This window comes from Cucurbita maxima, unplaced genomic scaffold, assembly GCF_002738345.1.
Source record: "Cucurbita maxima cultivar Rimu unplaced genomic scaffold, Cmax_1.0 Cma_Scf00037, whole genome shotgun sequence".
Lineage (NCBI taxonomy): Eukaryota > Viridiplantae > Streptophyta > Magnoliopsida > Cucurbitales > Cucurbitaceae > Cucurbita > Cucurbita maxima.
The window spans coordinates 1,781,600-1,800,200 of record NW_019272053.1 but is presented as its reverse complement, the minus strand read 5'-3'; the positions used below and the strand labels follow the sequence as shown (position 1 = coordinate 1,800,200).

General features: G+C 44.7%; 1 long non-coding RNA gene and 1 pseudogene across 1 annotated transcript; both read right to left on the bottom strand.

Moving 5' to 3' along the window:
• Window positions 1-4,067: 4,067 nt before the first annotated feature.
• Window positions 4,068-14,084, bottom strand: LOC111468545. Its single transcript, XR_002714768.1, has 3 exons — window positions 13,920-14,084; window positions 8,985-8,987; window positions 4,068-4,078 (listed from the first exon to the last, which is right to left on the bottom strand). It is a non-coding gene; the product is annotated as an uncharacterized LOC111468545 (long non-coding RNA).
• A 1,711-nt stretch (window positions 14,085-15,795) lies between these two features.
• LOC111468576 lies at window positions 15,796-16,401 on the bottom strand (annotated as a pseudogene).
• Window positions 16,402-18,601: the final 2,200 nt, after the last annotated feature.

Below are 18,601 nucleotides of genomic sequence, written 5' to 3'. Positions count from 1 at the left end.
GCCCGCCTCACTTGCTTTCTTTACTGCATAAGGGCATAAACGAAGTCAACGGATTTCCTTCTAACTAGCGGCTGAGAGTAAGCAAGCTACTTTCATTCAACAGATTTGTGGTCGAGTCAATAACATGCTCTGGGTCGGGAATCTTTTCTCTTCTCTTTTGTATTTCCGCTACCTGCGTTCTTTTTTGTGTCCGTCCGTATCGCAAAGCTGGTCGACGCCTGCTGTAATGGTTGAAAATAGGGGGCCAACCAAGACCCCCTAATAAAGCTTCGATAAAGCAAACGATTCGTTCCGACAACTTCGGATCAGATTCACCCCTTTGAATTAGCCGATCTTACAAAATAGATCGGGCGGGCTGGTTGGGAATGGGTTCTTAGTGGAGAAAAGAATCGCTAAGAGATAGATTTTACTATTTGGTCAGGACGAATGAGTGGCTGTGCAGCATGCTCCGGAGGAGATTGACCCTGAGAGTCAGTCCAGTTAGAAAGGGGAGGGCCCGCTGTCTAGACTGCATTTCGGGAGTTTGAACACCATCCCATTTCAACCATAATGACAACCCTGTCAAAGGTATCTAATCTTCCTTCCTTATGAGTGGAAATCCAATTCTGTTTTGTCCTTTTTGCATAAAAACCACCGGTAATAAATATATATTAATGAATTTTGAAACTCGTTCTTCCAACCATTTTAGAAAAGCGCATACTTTCTCCTCAAAAAATGACCTCTCCCGTGAGGGAGCCCATTAGATATTTACCTAAACCGGTAGGTAGGTCCTTGAGCAGATCCCACGTTAGCCCCAAGACGAGTAAATGCTTGAGCTTAAGTGAGAAGGGCCTCCTCCCCCTGCAGGTATTTTGCCTGTATCGTGTTTACCAGGGGGGACCCTCGATCCGGAAGGTATGCCACGGCTACTATCGAGATATACATGTCTGCCTCCCTTGAAAGCTCCTGGTGCTACGACTATCACCGGTAAGTTTCCTCAGATCAACATCGGGATTAGAATCCACTGCAAAAGCAACTAAGTCAACGCCTATTTGCTCTAGATCTACTGGCTCGGACGCTTGTTGAATCTATTCCACCACAAACAACCGAATATACTACTGCCGGATCTTTCGCTGCTTCTCTTGTTATTCTTCTCACCTCTCACTACGCCACCTCAGCAGCTGGAACTGGAACTGATTCCGCATCTGGCACTCCCCATTTCTATCGAGATTTAGAAGTAGGGTGAGTGTCTAAAGCCCGGGTTATCTCTCTGAATCAGCTTATTCACTGGACTGTTAAGCCATCGAGTCCTCTAGGGGTTATTGACCCCTTTCAAGAAGATTCATCCAAGACTAACGATCTCGTTAATTCTAAGGAGGAACCCATTCCATAAGGAAGATCAGAGGAAGGCATACATAGTTGGCTGGTTATTTGTCTTTCCCATTCCTGCTGCTACTAAAGGTGCCCAAAATTCATGGATTCTCTGGTAGAGGGGAATCGAGGTTGAATTCTTTGGTGGGCTGGCTTAAAAAAGCCACCAATTGCAATTGTAGTAGGAGTAGCTACTTGTTTCATGGCTTTAATTTGAGCTTCAGATACAGAATATCTCCATAAATGGGTATGACTGGTTAAGGTGACCTGCTTTCTTTATGCGGCAACTGCAAGTTAAGGTACTCTGGATTTGTTATAGCACCACCATTTCACAATATACATTGTCCGGGAAAGCTAGTCTTGGAATTGCTCTTTTATCCTACTGAAGCTCACATTATGAAAGTTGAGGCTTGACTCTAACAGGTCTTTTAAAGTCTCCTTGCTACGGCCTTTATTAATATCCCTAGCTTTTTTGGTTACTCTCATCTTTCGTTTTTGTACTCTATTCGTTCCTTGAAGGTCCAATTAATTAATAGTCAAGTAATGTTCGGACGGTTAGTGGCTGTTCTGCATGACTCCAGAACATTATAGCTAAGGAGCGGATTTCAAGGTCCCTTGACTTGCCAAACGGTTAAAGTATGCCTATACAGTCAATCTTTACACACATGATAGTAAAGCCAGGTTATCGATGATTCTACAATAGGTGGCCGCTACCCGACTTAGCGAATCACTTCCAGGCTTGCATTAAATCGAGATCGCGCCAGTATTTCTTGTGTGCCTCATTTATGCTGGTGGCATACCTGACCGTATTGTGCGAAACCCTCACAAAAGTCGTGGCCTTCCGCTATCTTATACCCTCCCCTAGAAGTACAATGGTGGGTCCCTCCGGAACTGGTAATCCCCGAAAGACTTTCAAGGAGCCTTGTTCAGCAGGTGCGTTGCAAGTATTCTTTCATAAGTTTGACGCAAGTCGTACTTCCCAGCCCTCTTAGCTACTTGTACTAACAAACCAAACTAGGACGCTATACAGAAGTTCGTGTCTGCTTATCCCGGCTACAATCACTATTGAACAGCGATCCATCTGAAGAATGGCACTTGTATATCCCTAGGCGTGGGTCTTGACTTTCCCCTATTAGAGAAGGGGGACGTTTGGAACCTGAAAAGGAAGACATGATCTACATAATAAGACAGAATAGCGCCTAGAGATACAGGTACGGTTCATCGCATTACTTGTCCAAGCGTCTTGCCATCTCGTCGGATATGCCATACTCAGATTTTGATGAGGTTAGGAACCATTTGCTGTTACCAGCATTGCTCATTATTAGGAAACTCCCGTTTATCGATTTTCATTAAGGTTACCTTGTCGCTTTAATAATGAATGATATGGAGTCCCTCAATATATATGGCACGCTTGACTTATAGTGTCCAAAGGGGTTTGAACCATCTATTTCTGCCTGAACTCTTCCAGAGTTTCCCTCCTAGCGAACGGGGAAAGCTTATCCCTCACTCGCATTCGCCTAATCGAGCAGAACGCCACTCAGCGATCATCCTACAACTAGTCCCGCCTATAGTTATAGTGTCCAAGACACAATCGATTTTTTTGTTCTTAACGACGATTGGAAAAGACCGGATCTTTACACTTCGCGACCCTCGGAGAGTATGTGCTTAGTGCAAGGCCTCATAGAACATAGAACAATGAAGTAATGAATCCATACGAGCTCCGGCCCTCACTCGAATACAATACAAAAGAAACTTGTTCATTTATCTTACCTGTTGTGGACCTTCAACGTTTCACCTTTCATAGATCTGGGAAAGAAAGGCTGTTTTGGTTTGGGAAGTGACGTTGAGATTGGGCACGTGCGAGAAGTAATAAAGAAAGCAAAGGGAAATCAGAGGAGTTAGAGCAGGGAACAATGGGCATCCCCGCCTGGAAAACAAAGAGTAGAGTCAGAAGGACCTGAGGCAACTCTACTACGCCTTTCCTACCAAAAAGCTAACCCAATCGAAGGAAATTACATAAGGTCTGTCTGTAAAGGGCTATAAAGAATCTCATTCCTCCGTCCCTTTCTTCCCCTATTTCCGAGATCGATATAGCCCTCTCGAAACCTAGCTGTTAGAGTTGCATTTCCGGGCTAATATTCCACTTAATTAATCCCGGGTACTTGAACCCTTCTCCTGCAAGGTATAGAACAACTAAGGTGTGGGCCCACCTCGCTTTGGTTCTGCTTCTGTGGTGACTAAGAAGCAAGAGCTTGAGCTCAACCAGCCATTGATAATCACTTTTGTGGTTCCCAATCGGGATGGAGATTCCGGTTCGGTGTAGGGGACACCTTCTTCATGATCTAGGGGTCCAATGTAGCCTACGCTAAGCAGGGAGAGCTCCTCTTTGGTTCCATCTATCCACATTCTTCCTTTCCTTTCCATCCAGGGGAATTCGGGCTTGATTGTTTTGTGTAGTCGATTCGCTCAGTACCCTCCATAAACAGAGTCCATGAGCTCGGGAAGAGAAGTAGAGCCCTCGGTCAACCAAGAGAGGTCCAGCCCTTCCTGATCATTCATCATTCATTTCGTTGCGTTCTTCTTTCGAGCGGATCCGTCAGCTTCCAGCCAACCAACCAACCCTGTTGATCCTGACCTACAGAAAGAAGGGAATGAGGTAATCTCAGAATCAAATGAAAGAGGAAATAGAAAAAGAGAGAATCGGAATTGATAAGAAAGAACGTCATTCCTATCTTTCGAAGCAGCTTTACCGAGTTGTAGAGGTTCAGTAGTTAGATTTCATTCATCTTTCGTCTTTCTCCTTTATTAGTGTATTCAGGATCATGAATGTTGAATTAGATTCTTCAATCAATTCATTCATTGACTCGACTCCCTTATTCTTTCACTGTAAACTCTCATTAATGTTTATGTTTCTTCTTTCCTTCCTTAATGCAATAACTGATGGTAATACTGGTGAAGAAGTTCAGGATCATTCATCTTGCTTTCGGCTTGACTTCCTGTTCAGGTTCTGGTTCAGTAGTTCCATCTGGTTTAATAGTTCAGTCTAATTCATCTTTGTTACAGTCGAGTAAAAGAGTGAAATCCGGAAGGGAGAGGAGCGCAGCAACGAGACCGTAAAATAGCTTTACCTCGTTCAATTAGTCTAGGAGAGGCTCCAGCACAGGTAGGTAAGGGCGAAGTCATCATAAGTGGTTGACTGGGACATTTTTTTAAGGCAAATTCATCGTTTTTCACTCGTCTTTCATGCGTGCCTGTATTCATTGTATGAGTCATTAGTTCGTCTTAGAGAATGGAATTAGGAATGAGATTTGCGTCTTATTGTAGGTCGGTCATCTGTTCAATCTGGAATTCCATCTCTTCTTTGGTTTCTAGTACCGGTTTGATTTGAGTTCCTTTGTTCAAATCAATATCTATGTCAGGCTTCCCTTCCCAGTTGTCCTGTCCTGTTCAATCCGTTGTTCTTCTGTCCAATCAATATCTATGTCAGGCTTCCCTTCCCAGTTGTCCTGTTCTGTTCAATCCGTTGTTCTTCTGTCCAATCAAATATCCCGGTCGAGCTGGCTTGGCTGGTACATCAATCGGCATATTGCTTGTTTGGTACACATATCTTTCAATGTCAATAAAGTTCTCAAATTCATTCCCTTTGCCTTTTGAGCTGAGCTGAGGAAAATGTGAATCATTTCCATTTTTTGAGCTTGTAAAGCTTTAAGAGAGAATAGGGAGTCAGTCAGGGGAAAAAAAGGCTATAAGTAGGCCGTTTGCTATTGCTAGTTGGGCTGCTTGCCTTTATCCGGCTTGGCTTCGCTATTGCTCGTGACGTGTATTGTGGTCGGCCTAAAAAGTCGTATTCCTACCATAAAAGAATGTCGATTATCTAGTGTGTTAAGTTTCGCCAGAAGCAAGCAAGACGAGGTCGCCCCTCTCCCTATTGGTTGAGCTGCTTCGCCCCTATCTCTAAAGTTTTCAAGGCTCGTTCCGTACTTGACTTACGAGCTGGTTGGTGTAGTACTCGCCCCTATCTCTAAAGGGGCTTATACACTCCACGCGCTGTCGTATAAACGAGCGTTAGAGCGAGCGAGGGAAGCCTTCAATTTAGGGGCTTCCCCCCTTCCTTATCCCTCACCCTACCCTTTCATTTCTGCTTAAGCCCGGTTTGCGGTTTTAATTGATTGGATACCCGAGAACCATAATCTTTTCTAGGAACTGCTTCTACGACGATAGATAGGGGTTAGGTTTGTTTGGCATCTATGCCCCCTGCCCTCCAAACAGTATGGGAGCCTTTCAGCTCGTACTGCTCACACTCCTAGATCTTCACGGCACCTCCTCCACCATAGTGTGAGCTGCTCTCAGCTCCGAAAAGCGAGGCCTACTTCCAAATTCGCTTTCAACAACACCACGAAAAAAGTCAACTATGGTAGCCCGCTGATCTGATTATAGGTTCAATCCAATCCCTTGGCCTCTCGGAAGCGAGAAAAAAGCGAGTAGCAAGCTGAACCCTTTACCCTTATTATAATAAGAAGGTCAGCTTGATAGCTCCAACCTATACAAGGGGCAAGCCAAACCCTGTTGAAGGAAGGGCTAAATAGCCTTATCTTATTATTAAAGAAAGGGGAGCTTATTATATAAAAAGACTAACAAAGTTTGGAACCCTACTCCCCAACAACAACAAGGGTGCTTGCTGGCATCAAAGCCCTTCATTATTATTAGTAAGATGGGGCGGAGGGCGCACAACCCCTGATCTGCTCCTTTCCTGAGTGTTTCCCACTAAGCTCTTCGATCCTGCCTTGCGCGACGACTTCGCTATCGCTCATGACTGGTATATGGATCTCTTGATTTATGTAGTGGTCGGCCTGATTGATAGAAGCTTGTCCAGAAGCAACTAGTTGCTTCCCGAATGCCTCTTGACTTTAGTATGGTCTAGTCTTTCTTTCCAATGCCTCCTTTCTTGCCGCCAACGGAGAGTAAGCAAGCGACCTTGCTTGCATTTTAAGGGGAGCAATTTTTCGAGTCTACGAAGCTTCGTAGTTCTCCCTCCCCCTTTGCCTCGCCATGGCATTAGATCCATAATGACTGGCGAGTCGAAACATTACGAATATAACCACGCGGAGCGCCGGACCGTCCTATCGAAGAAAGAGATCATTAAACCAATTTAGCAGAGCTAAGGTGTGTGTGGAACCCTCGTTTTTGAGTCTTTGATTTTCTAATAAGCTAAAGGGGCTGGGGGAATCGCCAGAATTGAGAAGTCCTCCATTGAATGGGGTGGGAAAGAAAGTTTCGGAAATGGCCGGATTAGCAGGAGGAAGGGCGGCCCCACCTTGAAACAAAGGTGTACGTACATAAATAAAGAGGTTGGTTATGGCTTTTCCAAGATAGGGATCCTTCCTATCTATCTTGACCGGGAAGAGGGGGGAGGCCCTTGCAGAAGCCCTGCCCACCCTTCTCTATTTTGAGGGATCCCTTATATTAAGGATTCCTAGCTTCCCGGACTCGTAACAGACAGCTAGGAACAAGAAGAGGGTCAGTAGTCTCTGCCGTTGCAGGTCCTTGCTTCTCCTTCTGCTGAGACGACCCTTTTCTTTTTTACCGCGGCATGAAATCATGAAGAAGCTGCTAGAATAACTCAGAAAGAGAGTGGCGCCTAGGCGTTGAGAGCGTCTGTTGTCTTTGTAGAGCAAGAGTAGGATCTTGGACTGGCCCCCTTCGCATGACCTAGAAAGAAAAATCAGTCCGTGCTACTATAAGGCCTCTAAACTCCTTCCTCAGGACACTGTTGCGTTGGCCATGGGGAGGGGGTAGCCCTGACTTCCATAGGTCCTTGGTTCAACCTCCTAATGAGAATTGAGGTCCTTGCACGGACGTCTCATCCCCAAGACTTGCTTGCTCCGTATGGAGTGCCCCGTGGTTCCTCGAGTGCCAGCCACGGAAAGGAATGCCATCAACTAGGGCGCTATTGGCCACTAACGACTCGCTCGCCGGCCGCTCGGGCTCCGCGTTTCAAGTTCGTTATCCTAACCGTCTCTTCTGCTCCACCGGGAGCCTAGCCCCTTCTTCGATCTTATCTATAGCTTTGCTCGTCGGCTCCCTACAGCTCCAGCCGCTCGCTGTAATAGCTTGCTTCTCAAGTGGCTCGCACCCTGGTGGTGCGGCTGAGCTAGAGTGGGCTCAATAGTCGGCCTATGTTTCCGGGCGCACGCGTAAAGGCGTGATTAGTTCCACAAATCTCACTGCACTGACCATAGTAAACTCCTTCTCGTTGTACCAAAATGGAGATCTGATTTAAAAGACCAGGTACAACATCACATTTGACACCTGAGGAAGGCACAGCCCAACTATGAGGTACATCAGCAGGTGTTACAATAATACGTAGATGAGTTTTGGCAGGTAGAACCACTTTATTGTCCACTTCTAATAAACGTGATTGACCCAATTCTAGATCATCTTCTGAAATCATATAACTGTCAAAAGTGAGTGACTGTTCATCGGTACTGTTATAGTCAGAATACTCATAAGTCCGATACCATTGATATCCATTAGCTTTGATAGTCATGGCTGGATCTACTACTACCTCGTCCATTGAGTATAAGAGAACAAAGGATGGTATAGCAATGAACATCGGAATGATACTAGGAAAAATGGTCCAAAGAATCTCGATAGTAGTTCCATGAACAATCCTTTGCGGTATTTGATTTTTTTGATAGTGGAAATGCCATAAAGCGCGAACCAAGATCCGTGATACGAAAACAAAAAGAAGAATGAGGAAGAAAAAGATATCGTGATGTAAGTCTATTATTCCTTGCATCATAGGTGTTGCTGCGTCTTGAGATCCTAATTGCCATGGTTCCGCTGCATCACAAGGAGCAATTGTGAGGAATAGCCATTTTAGAACAATCATTTTGTTTGGTTTATTCTTTGACTGCTCTGCTCCCCCCCCAAAAAAAGAGAGACTTGTTCTTGCTCTCCCAATTCAGGAAGACAGAAATCGCCGGTTGGGTTGGTCCAACCAAGAAAGGCATGGGAGTGGTGCTTGGGCCGAGTTAAGTAAAGACTGGCTACCTAGTGATTTACAACCACCCTCACAGCACACTTTCTATATATCTTTCTCCTCCCCCCCTCTTTCTTACAACTAGTTGCTGCATGCTATCGGATCTCGAGCAATGGGAGGTTACTATTTGGAATCCACACTCCCATTACATTACAGTCATTTTTTTTATGTCGAAAAGGTCTTTTGGGCAATGAGTTTCTAATGTATTGGGCGTATCCGTTCTCCATTTATATAGATTCTTTTCGTACTAGCTTATCCGGTGCAGTTTATGCATGGCGAAAGGGAGCATTGGAAGGGTCTTAGCTCCAGAATATTCAGATGAAACTGAACTTCAACCCCGGACACTTTCTTTTTTATAATATATATATATATATCTAAGGGATTCTTTCTCTTATCCTCTATATAGCTCATCGTTGGTCCTTCGCAAGTGCGCTCCGCGAGCACTCTACATCTTTCTTAGATGAGAACACACGGGTGCCTCAACTAATAAGCAGAGTGAAATAAGAAAAGCAAGCGTGCTTTTATTATACGTTAGACGATGCCACCTCCCACTTGACTTGAGTCCACCCAGCATAACCGCATTTCCACCAACTGACTCACTTGCCTCTCCCAACGTTGGGGATGAGAATCCATGATTTGATTTGCTAGCTTGAATGCCTGGATCATGCTGAGAAGAGAAGGTGAAGAAAAGACTGTCGGAACCGATCGAAGGAGGATTGAAGAGTCCATCCCCGCATTGAGAAGTTAGAAGGAAGAGATAGAAAGGTGGGGGCATCCATCGCAGCTGTGATGACGCAGTTGAGTGTGAATTCGATCCACCACTCGAGGCCAGGCCGATCAAATAGAGACGTTTTTGGGTTCGATCCAGCAAGTAATCCATAAGCATCAGTAAAAGAAGAAGCATATCCAGAAGCCGATACCAACAGCAGTAGAGAAAGACCCACGCTAATAGAAAAAAAAGAAAGCATATCCGCGGATGATAACGAGAGCAGTACCGATACCACCAATAGCATCCCTTCCAGTTCCCTTTACTAGTAAGGGGAGCCATCACCAGGGCCGATGATCCAACCCCATACCGAGATGCCCTTATTATTATGGGCATGAGCCATAGCCGATGTTGGCTAGAAGCAGTCTCCGTTTTCGCTATGGAGCACCCCTTGTTTTAGATCGATATTGAGTTCCATATCCTTTGACTGATATTCCAGATGTAGAGACAGATCCAAAGCCATTTGATCGAGATCGAGTAGCTATAGCAGATCCATTTAGAGATCGGAACGCCGTTCCGGGTACACCCATTTTAGTAGCAACAGTTGAAGGAATGGTCTTGATTTAAAGAATATTTGTGTAATTAAGAGATATTTATGTAATCCCTTTAAATAAGGAAAAGATTCCCTAATTTCTAGAGATTGATTATATATTATTACCTAGTATCCAGAGATTTAGCTAGATTTAGTTTGACCTAGTATCTAGGAAGATTTTTTTAGCATTTCTGTATTATAAAAGGAACATCTATCTCTATGAAAATAAACGCAGAATTGAGAGCAAGATTGTTTATACTTGCAACATGGTATCAGAGCCTAAAATCAAACCCTAACTCAATTGGTGAAGCCTGAATAGTTGCCGATCATCCATCGTGATCAAATTTCATTTGGAGCCTGAATAGCTGCTGACCTCTCTGTGCATTACCGTAAGTCCAATCGAGTATCACAACAACTACCACTTCCAAACCACTGTTTTTTTCCCCTAAAGCTTACCACAATTTTTCTAAAGTTTATCGCAAGTCCCAGGAATAAAGCCGCAAGTTACAAATCCGCCGCAATTCCGCCGCAAGTTGCAAGTCCGCTGCAATTCTGCCACAAATCCGCAAGTCCACCGCTTTCAATCAATTTTGATATTTTGATAGTAGCTCGCCCTGCACGTCTGCAAGTCCGCGAACCCACCAATACTAGTCCATACACATCACTATAACAAGCCCATCCATCATTACCACTATTTTATTACCGCAACAAGCCCATCACCGTATAACTTTATCCATCCATTCCCATTACGGCCAAAAATCCCCACTACTGCCATAGTCCATCTCTTAGATTCTTAGTCCCAATACCGCCAATAATTCCATCCATCACAGATTCATAGTCCCACAATTGCCAAGAGTCCATCAAGTCCATCTAAGCCAGCCTTAGCCAGTGATCCATACACAATCGATCCATACATAACGGATATACCTGGGTGACCCAGTCGCATATGCAGTAGCTCCAGATCGATACCTCAACCACGTGATCGAGACCTATACACCCCACCCCTTCGTATGGTTACAGGTCCAGTCCTTGTCGCAGCACAATAGTTAGTAGGTGATCCAAGACCTGAGATAAAAGAGGTAGCATATTCATATATTGACCTTAGTGATATAGATCGAGACCTAGATACAGAACGAGACCCGTTAGTGAGGTCCATATCGGTAATAGAAAGACCTGCCACAAAAAGCATTCGGAGCAGAAGTCGACCCTTCCCCCGCCATAATAGCACTACCTAGCTTCGCAGCATCAGTCTCGTAGTAGCATATATCTTTATTTAGTGATCGTTATAGGGATAATGAAACCAATGATAGAGTTGACCTAGCCTAGCGACATCCATCCCTTTTCTCTGACTGGAAGATAGAGACTACTTCATGCGCAACTTCAACATCTCCTCGGGTAGGTCTTTTTTTCAAAACCCCCTTTGGAAAACGCATTGCCTTTCACTCGACAGGATCCAAACAAGAAAAAAATACACGTTACAAATGAAATAAAGGTGGATGTTCAGTGGAGAATAAAGAGAGTGCAAGCTATGCAAAAACAGAGGAGGTGTTCATGCCTGAAGTTTCTCATCAAGTAGAAGGTTCAGCTTAAAGACATTGGTATGCGGGTGACTTACATGGGGTTTTGACCTAAGAGCCTATTCATGGTATATCGAAGACTTTTCATCGTAGTTCAGAAAGTTAGAAACTTTTATGTCACCTTTTTTCCTATTCTTCTGTTTTTATTTTGTCGATCTTGTTGTTGAAGCCGAATCCATACACAACCTAAAAGAAAAAAAAAACTCTAAACTGATGGAAGAGGAAAAACAGAAACATGGAGTTCCAAAAAGGTGGTTTACCTTTTCATTTTAGTAAGATTTTCAGCAAGTAACCCAGTAGATAGAAGATTTTAATGCTTACTTGGATCAATAAGCAAACTCATTTTCTTGAATTGCTAGTTGGCCTCCACTACCTAGTAAAAGTAAATAGGTGGTCTTTCTTCTTTAGGGAAAGCTATTCCTTGAGATACTACTCGTCTCGATAATTCACTCTTGCTTCTTGTAGTTCTACCTTTCTAGAGTAAAGGCCCCGTAGAAGATCATAAAAAGGCCTTGAATCAGCTTTTCTCGATCGAGATTTTGGTCTCCTTTCTCTTTATATATAACATATACAAGAATATGGTTAGCTCTTTACTCGTTAGATGGGTTAGCTTTATGCACTTGTTCTTCCTCGGAGTAATTAATTGGCTGCGGCGGGTTAATCTCTTTCTCTAAAGGTCTTTTCAAGTGCACAATCTTACAAGACTACAAGTTAAGTCTCAGCAAGGAAGATTTTGGGCCACAACCACAAAGGAATGGGCATTTTTGGGGACTAGCCCACTTCCCATTACTCGACGAGGGAAATTCCTCGCACATAATTAAGGGAGCCATTGAAAGGTGACTGAAACACCAGAAACGGTTACTACCCGAGCTAATGATAGATGCAAGAACACTTTTCGGCCAAGTTCCATTAATTGATCATAACGATATCATGGAAATGCTGCACGGACCCATATATATAGAAAGAGAGAGAATCACCTTGATACTAAACCAGATCGAGCCCGGGATCCTTTTGAAAATGGGAAGATCTAGGATAGGCGGCTAACCTCCTGGAGAAAGCGATGTGCATGGACCAGGTGAGTAAGGATGCAGCTACGTGGACCGCTCGTCGGGCCTGATAGGTGGTGGTATCACACCCTTCTCAAAGGAACCGTCGTGAGACTCTCGCCTCATACGGCTCCGTCCCGGCATCAGGACCTACCCTTTCTTTTGACCAACGGGTCCTCAAACCAACCTGTCCTCCCTTGCTATTCCTCAGTAAGCACTTTCTTTTCATTCTATTCCTCAGTAAGCCCTTTCTTTTCATTCATTGATTGATTCAAGGTAGCCTTGCTTCTAAGTCCAAGCGCCAGCGGTAGAAGATAGTCGCCAGAAGCGAACTTCCAGGCCAACTATTAGAATATTAGTAAAGGCGCCTTACTCTCGATATAGTTAGGGGCCTTTTCTTGCTCGTTAGCGCTTTAGTTTGAAATAAGGACGTTTAGGCTTGACTAAGAGTCTCGTTAGGGCGGTTGGCTGCTCGTTTAGTTTAGTATTGCTTTGGCTTCGCCGTCTCTATCTTGCTGGCGAGGGAGCTACCACAACTAAAAGCAAATGAATGAAGGAAGAAGGCATTAGCATTAGAAAGACTACAAAGGCATTCCAGGCCGACTACAAGACTAGGACTACAATACAAGTCATGAGCGATAGCGAAGCCAGATCGGCTTTTTGATGTCGAACGCCCCAAAACTAGCTATCTTATAGCAGACAACTAAGGCAAGCCTACTCAACAATTCTCAATAGAAAAAACCACTACCTCACTCTCTAGTCTAGTAGTCGGATCTTGACCGAGTCCGAGCTTCCCAAGCTCTATGCTGTTGGGGAACTCTGCTTCAGTCTGACACCCTTCTTGATTGACTATATTTGGGTCTTTGGAGTACTTTGGGATTATATTCTGCGCTTTGGTGGTCGACAATCGTTTGGACTTGGTAAAGGTTGTCGCAACACCTGTAGTAGGACAGAAGACTGATTGCGATGCCCGCAGACCAATTTACGATGTCTCCGTCGCTGACGTTCGTCAAGCAGGCCACGTGGATTGGCCAGGGTCTTCTTCGGCTAATGAGACCTCGATCTCGAAGCCTTCGAAGTATCTTTTTGATAGGTGACTCGAGATGTATGGGGAATTCGCTGCTGATAGATCTCCCCAAGTGTCCTCCTCTTTCCCCCGCCGCCTTCCGACCCGTAGGAGTATACAATGACAACTTCCCAGCACTCATGCTCGATCGTGAAACTGCCTGTTGAACATCCGATGGCGCCTTGCTCTGACCTGAGCTATGCAACAACGAGATCCCCCTTGATCTTTGCCGGATGTGATTGACAGTCCCCCATAATACGCTCACTTGGGGACGGATTAGTCTAGCTGTTCCAAGAGTCTCCACTAGTTGAACCCCGTTCAGTAGACTCCCTATTTGGCTCATCCCCTTCGTCAGCTCTTTTCTCGGGATACTATTACCTAGGTTCGTCAAGTTTGAATGGATGGCAGAGCTTAGATGGCAAGCAGTTATATGGATACGGTGCTTTACCCGTAGACGCTTCTCTAGCTCTCGCAAGAATTGTATGGGAGTCGTCCTCGGAGGGACTTCCCGAATGACGGTACCAGGGAATTCTACCGTACTCCGTGCAGCTATTGTTGTTGTTCCTGTAAAGCCTACCTAAAGGTTCAGACCAGATTGTAGGAAGTGGGCGATACGTTTTTGTATTTCTATGAGAAGCTCTACGGCACCCACGATTCCCAGTAGTAAGTCGTCGGCATATTGCGCGTAACAAATCCTTATTAAGTAATGGGGTTTTAAGGGGCCCAGCTTACGGTCCAGGCGTCTCTCTGACCTGATAACTAGTCTCAACTCCCCGCCCAGCTCTATCAGCAGGCCTTTTCTTTTGCAATACTGTAAAGGTTCTCTCATGGCCAATTTCTTATTACAGCGTTCTCGACCATAGAATTCGGCCTGAGGGGTCAACCCGGTGGCTTCTATGAGGAAGGCGGCGCAAAGGAGGCTCAAGGGCTTGTTAAGGAAGGCAGCAACGGCCGGTGGTAAATCGAAAGGCATTTTCTGGTCCCCCCTAAGCCGTGTGGTGCTTGTGTGTGGGGTGTGCCACTACGAAACAAGGGAATGAAAGGCCACTTTGCGTTGGAAGCTCTTTACTCTCCCCATAATGAGGGCTCTGTAGTCTTGGGGAGGGTTGAAGCTTGCTTCTTCTCCAGAGTTTGATTGGTCATCAATACGACCAGTCCTTAATAGAACCGATCTGATTCTCTGAACAATAGGAATTTCGTACTTCTGTTGGATCCTTCCTATCTCCTGATCGAGCTTGTGTAGGTAGATGTTGCCTGGTAGGGCCGATAGTAGTACACTGTGTGGGACGGAGTAGTCAGGGCCCTTCTCACCTCCTATGAGTCGTCCGCCGGAAAAGACTTGTTGAATGGAGTAAAAGAACTTGGGATCGTCGATCTCTTCCTTTAAGATTGAGATGAGTCGATGTCGGTCGATGGTGTGAAAACACTTCCTGATGTCGAATTCCAAAAACCAGTGAGAGGTTCCCCACTCTTCTTTGATCCGTCTTAAGGCCGAGTGGCGGCCTTACCCCGAATGGAAGTGCGATGTGTCTGGAAACTCGGGATCGTAAATGGATTCGAGTACCATTCTGATCGCCTCTTTCATGATCTTTTCTATAGGTCGAACTAGTGTGAACGGTCTAAACTTCGACCCTTCTTTCTTTCTTCATATTGTAAAGGGGAGCAAAGCCCCTATTTTGCTTCCTCTATTGATAGATCAAGGACCCTCTGTCATTTCAGTGACTCATAGGGCTTCCCTCAGCTCAGTCTTTTTGGTTCTTGAGAATGGTCGCCACCTCTTCTAGGACTAGAATGATTATCCCTGCCCGATGGGTCTACATCCATTTCTGAATCTCATCGGGTACTGTTCACTTCCCCGCCATTCTTGTAACCGTCACCTGTAATCCGCGCAGGTGTGTCCGCACCCCCCTGAGTGGACGAGAAAGAAAGGAGATTTCTCAGAGCAACCCCCCAAGTTCCAGACCCTGGAGTCAACTTTCCCGTATGAGCATTCGGTACATGTATCAGTCCGTGGAAGAGTGAAAGGGGCACCACTACTTAGGATCTCCCCCCTAATCTTAGATAGGTCGTCTGAGGGTTCGCCACGGTTCATTGTTGTGCTTACACACTAGGCTACCCTTCTTCAAAAGTTCCACGGGACCACCTACCACTAGTCTTCGGCCAGAGGGATTTATTGCACAAAAACCCCTGGACGCAGGCCCTAGAAGAGGGAAGCCCAACAAATCTCAGATGCAAACCCCCGCACCTCATTAAGATCATATTGCCATACTCTCCCAAAAAAAAAAAAAAGAGCAGACCCCATTGAAGACGAGAGTGAGGTACAACAAGGCCATTTTTGTCCACCGCCCTTCTCACAGAGCCATACGTGGACGTTACTGCTCATACAGCTCCCAGCCAGCAAGCAGTTACCCTTCCTCTACAAAGAATGGAAGTGTAAATGAATCGACATCAAATAGAGGAATTCACTTTTTCTTTTCAGCAAGCCACATCTCAGATACGGGGCATCCCTTTCACAAAAACCTATGGATCCACCCCAGCACCTTGTGATCTTTGAGAAGATCATTACGAGCCCTCTCCCTATCGGTAAAGCAGCTTCGTTCCTCTCCGGTCCATAATCTTTTATCTTTCCTTTCCTCTCCATCATTGTTTTTTGTAGATTGAGAAAATTCCACGGTGGATCAGGACGAGAATGAATTCGGGAATCCAGGCAGGACATACTCATCCTGGAGCTTCCACTATCCTCTGGGGAAGAGTTTATATATATATATATCTCGAGAGGTGAGGAGAGGCAATGGAATTGTGAGATGAGAAGAGGGTAGCCCCCTGACCGATTTCTCGGAATCTGAGGAAGATCTGACCCTGAACAAGAAGAAGCAGCTCTCGATGTGAGATCCTCAGGAAAAGAAAGAAGAGGAATTGGATGCCCCAGAGCAGCAGCCCCCGGATAAGCCTTAAAAAAACACACACACCTCTTTTCACTAATAAAGTTGGACACAAACAAAAGAAAGAAGAAAAGGGCCATGATGATGATTCTATCTGAGTTTTCGACCCGATTGATGCGCTCCTAGCTCGCCTACATACCAGAAAAAGAAAAAGAATCTCTATATTACTTTGATCAGAGAATCCTTGGTTTGACCGACGGACTACGTGGGAAATACGAGATCTAGGCAAGCCGCTACATCTTTTCCCCTTGCCCTTGAACGATAGAAGAACTACTTCGATTCTCTTAGATAGCGGTCGCATCTATGGTCAATCAATAGGTATGCGGATCTATTCTTCTATACTACAAGAAATCGCTATCTCGTAATACCACCACGACACCGATTCTCGTTCTTTTTCCGATCCCCCCATGCCGGCCGTGACTTCAACTTTGAGTATGACGAATGAGTGGAAAGATCTTTATAGAAGTTCCCTGTTCGATCCAACCAAAGAGTTAGTATCTAAAAAATCAATCATATATATTAGGGGTAGAACTGCGAGTTTTTTCAGAAAAGACTTCCCCCTATCCGAATCCAGCGAGTGACTAAGCGCGAGACGAGCCATAACGGGCGAATCGACTACAACTCATCTATAGAGAACTCTTCTTTTTTTGGTCTATTTGCATCAGGCTTTTACCGTACTAGCTAGTAAGAAGGTGTTCCCGAAAGGGGACAAAACCCGTCTAAGATCCTGTGTGCCGGCTTAGTAGCACGTGAACAGAAGACGTAGCCTAAGCTACACTCAATATTCAACCAACCTATGATTGATCCATTTATTCTTTCAGCTTACTATCAATCCACCATGTCTTAGGTTCTCGTTGCGGGAGATCTTGAAACGTGCCCTGTGAATGCGCATACAAATAGGGTCACTATTCGCCTACTACTAAGTTAAGTAAAGGTAGAGAGTGGATTCTAGATTATATCAGTTGAGTAGGCTGGACTGGGGTTCTGGAAAAATCTCTACGAATTCTTCTTTGCAAGAGACATCCCTGGGTGGTTTAGTGATGTGCCAGCCTTGCTGGGATCTACAGATCGAATAATTAGTTTACAAGAAAGACGTAGGGGTCTTGTTTTCTCGGATCCCTACTTTTGACTTTGAGTCTTTGACCTGGATTGAAGGAGGTAAAAGAAAAGAAAAGTAGCTCTTTCCTGAACCTCGACTTCTCTCCTAAATCGGAACCTCTATGACCTGACCCTATTTACCTTATTCATTCAATCCTGAACCTGTCGGTCTCACTGCTGAGCTCAATCACTACTAAACCTACTTATTCCTTTCCTTCTTTCACTCTTGAACAAGGTAAGTCAAGCGTCCGAATAGAAGGTCAAGCTACGGAACCGAAACCCATTTATTCTTTCACCTATTGATTCTTTCTCATTCCCTTCTTGAACCTATTTCTTCTTTCATTGAACTGTAAACTCTTATACTTCTCGCATGCAGTATCCGAGTCTTGCCCATTTAAGGAATATGGAGGAGGTATGTGTCCTCTCGCTCGCCTTGACCAATCACAGATCAGCCTGACTAACGGTCGCTTTGATCTGTTACACATCAGCTCTTAAAAGTACCCCTTTCCATTATATAGGGGTGGACGGTAGGGCTAAAACGGGCATAATTGCTGGAACGGCTAAAAGTGGGCCGACTCTCTTCCATAAAGATATATATGGATATTCGGCCTTTAATGAGACAGTGTTCGTTACTCAAGTTAGCAAAAAACAAGACTGAGGTCGATAGGGGCATTACTGGTAATTGCTAAGGTGCTTTCTTCAGTATTAACCATTGGCTAGCGCTCATCTCCAGCTCTGTTTCCAGCCTTTCATTTCATATATCTCGTATGCCATACCTCAGATTCTTTCTTGCTATACGTCCAAAGCCTTCTCCCATCGGTAGTTGGAAGCGGAACTGAAACTCGATGTAACTGATGTTGGTTTTCACAGAATTTCGGTGAGAGGAAAATGGGAAAATGCGTAACAAAAAGGAGAGAGAAAAAATAACTCTGAATTTGACTGCGTTCAGGTTGTTTTATTTTCTGACCAAATCTCCTATTTAAAAGTAAAAAGGATTCTAAAATTGGCTGGAGAGTGGCCAACTAAATCTGTGCCACTCCCTTCTAAAACTCTGGTGATCCATTCGACGTGATTTGTCAAATGGTCAAACTCACGATTTTCTGAAATCGTGTGAATAAAAAAAAACGGTAAAACTCAGGTTTTATCTAACAATCTCCTCCTAAAACCTGTAGTATATCTACC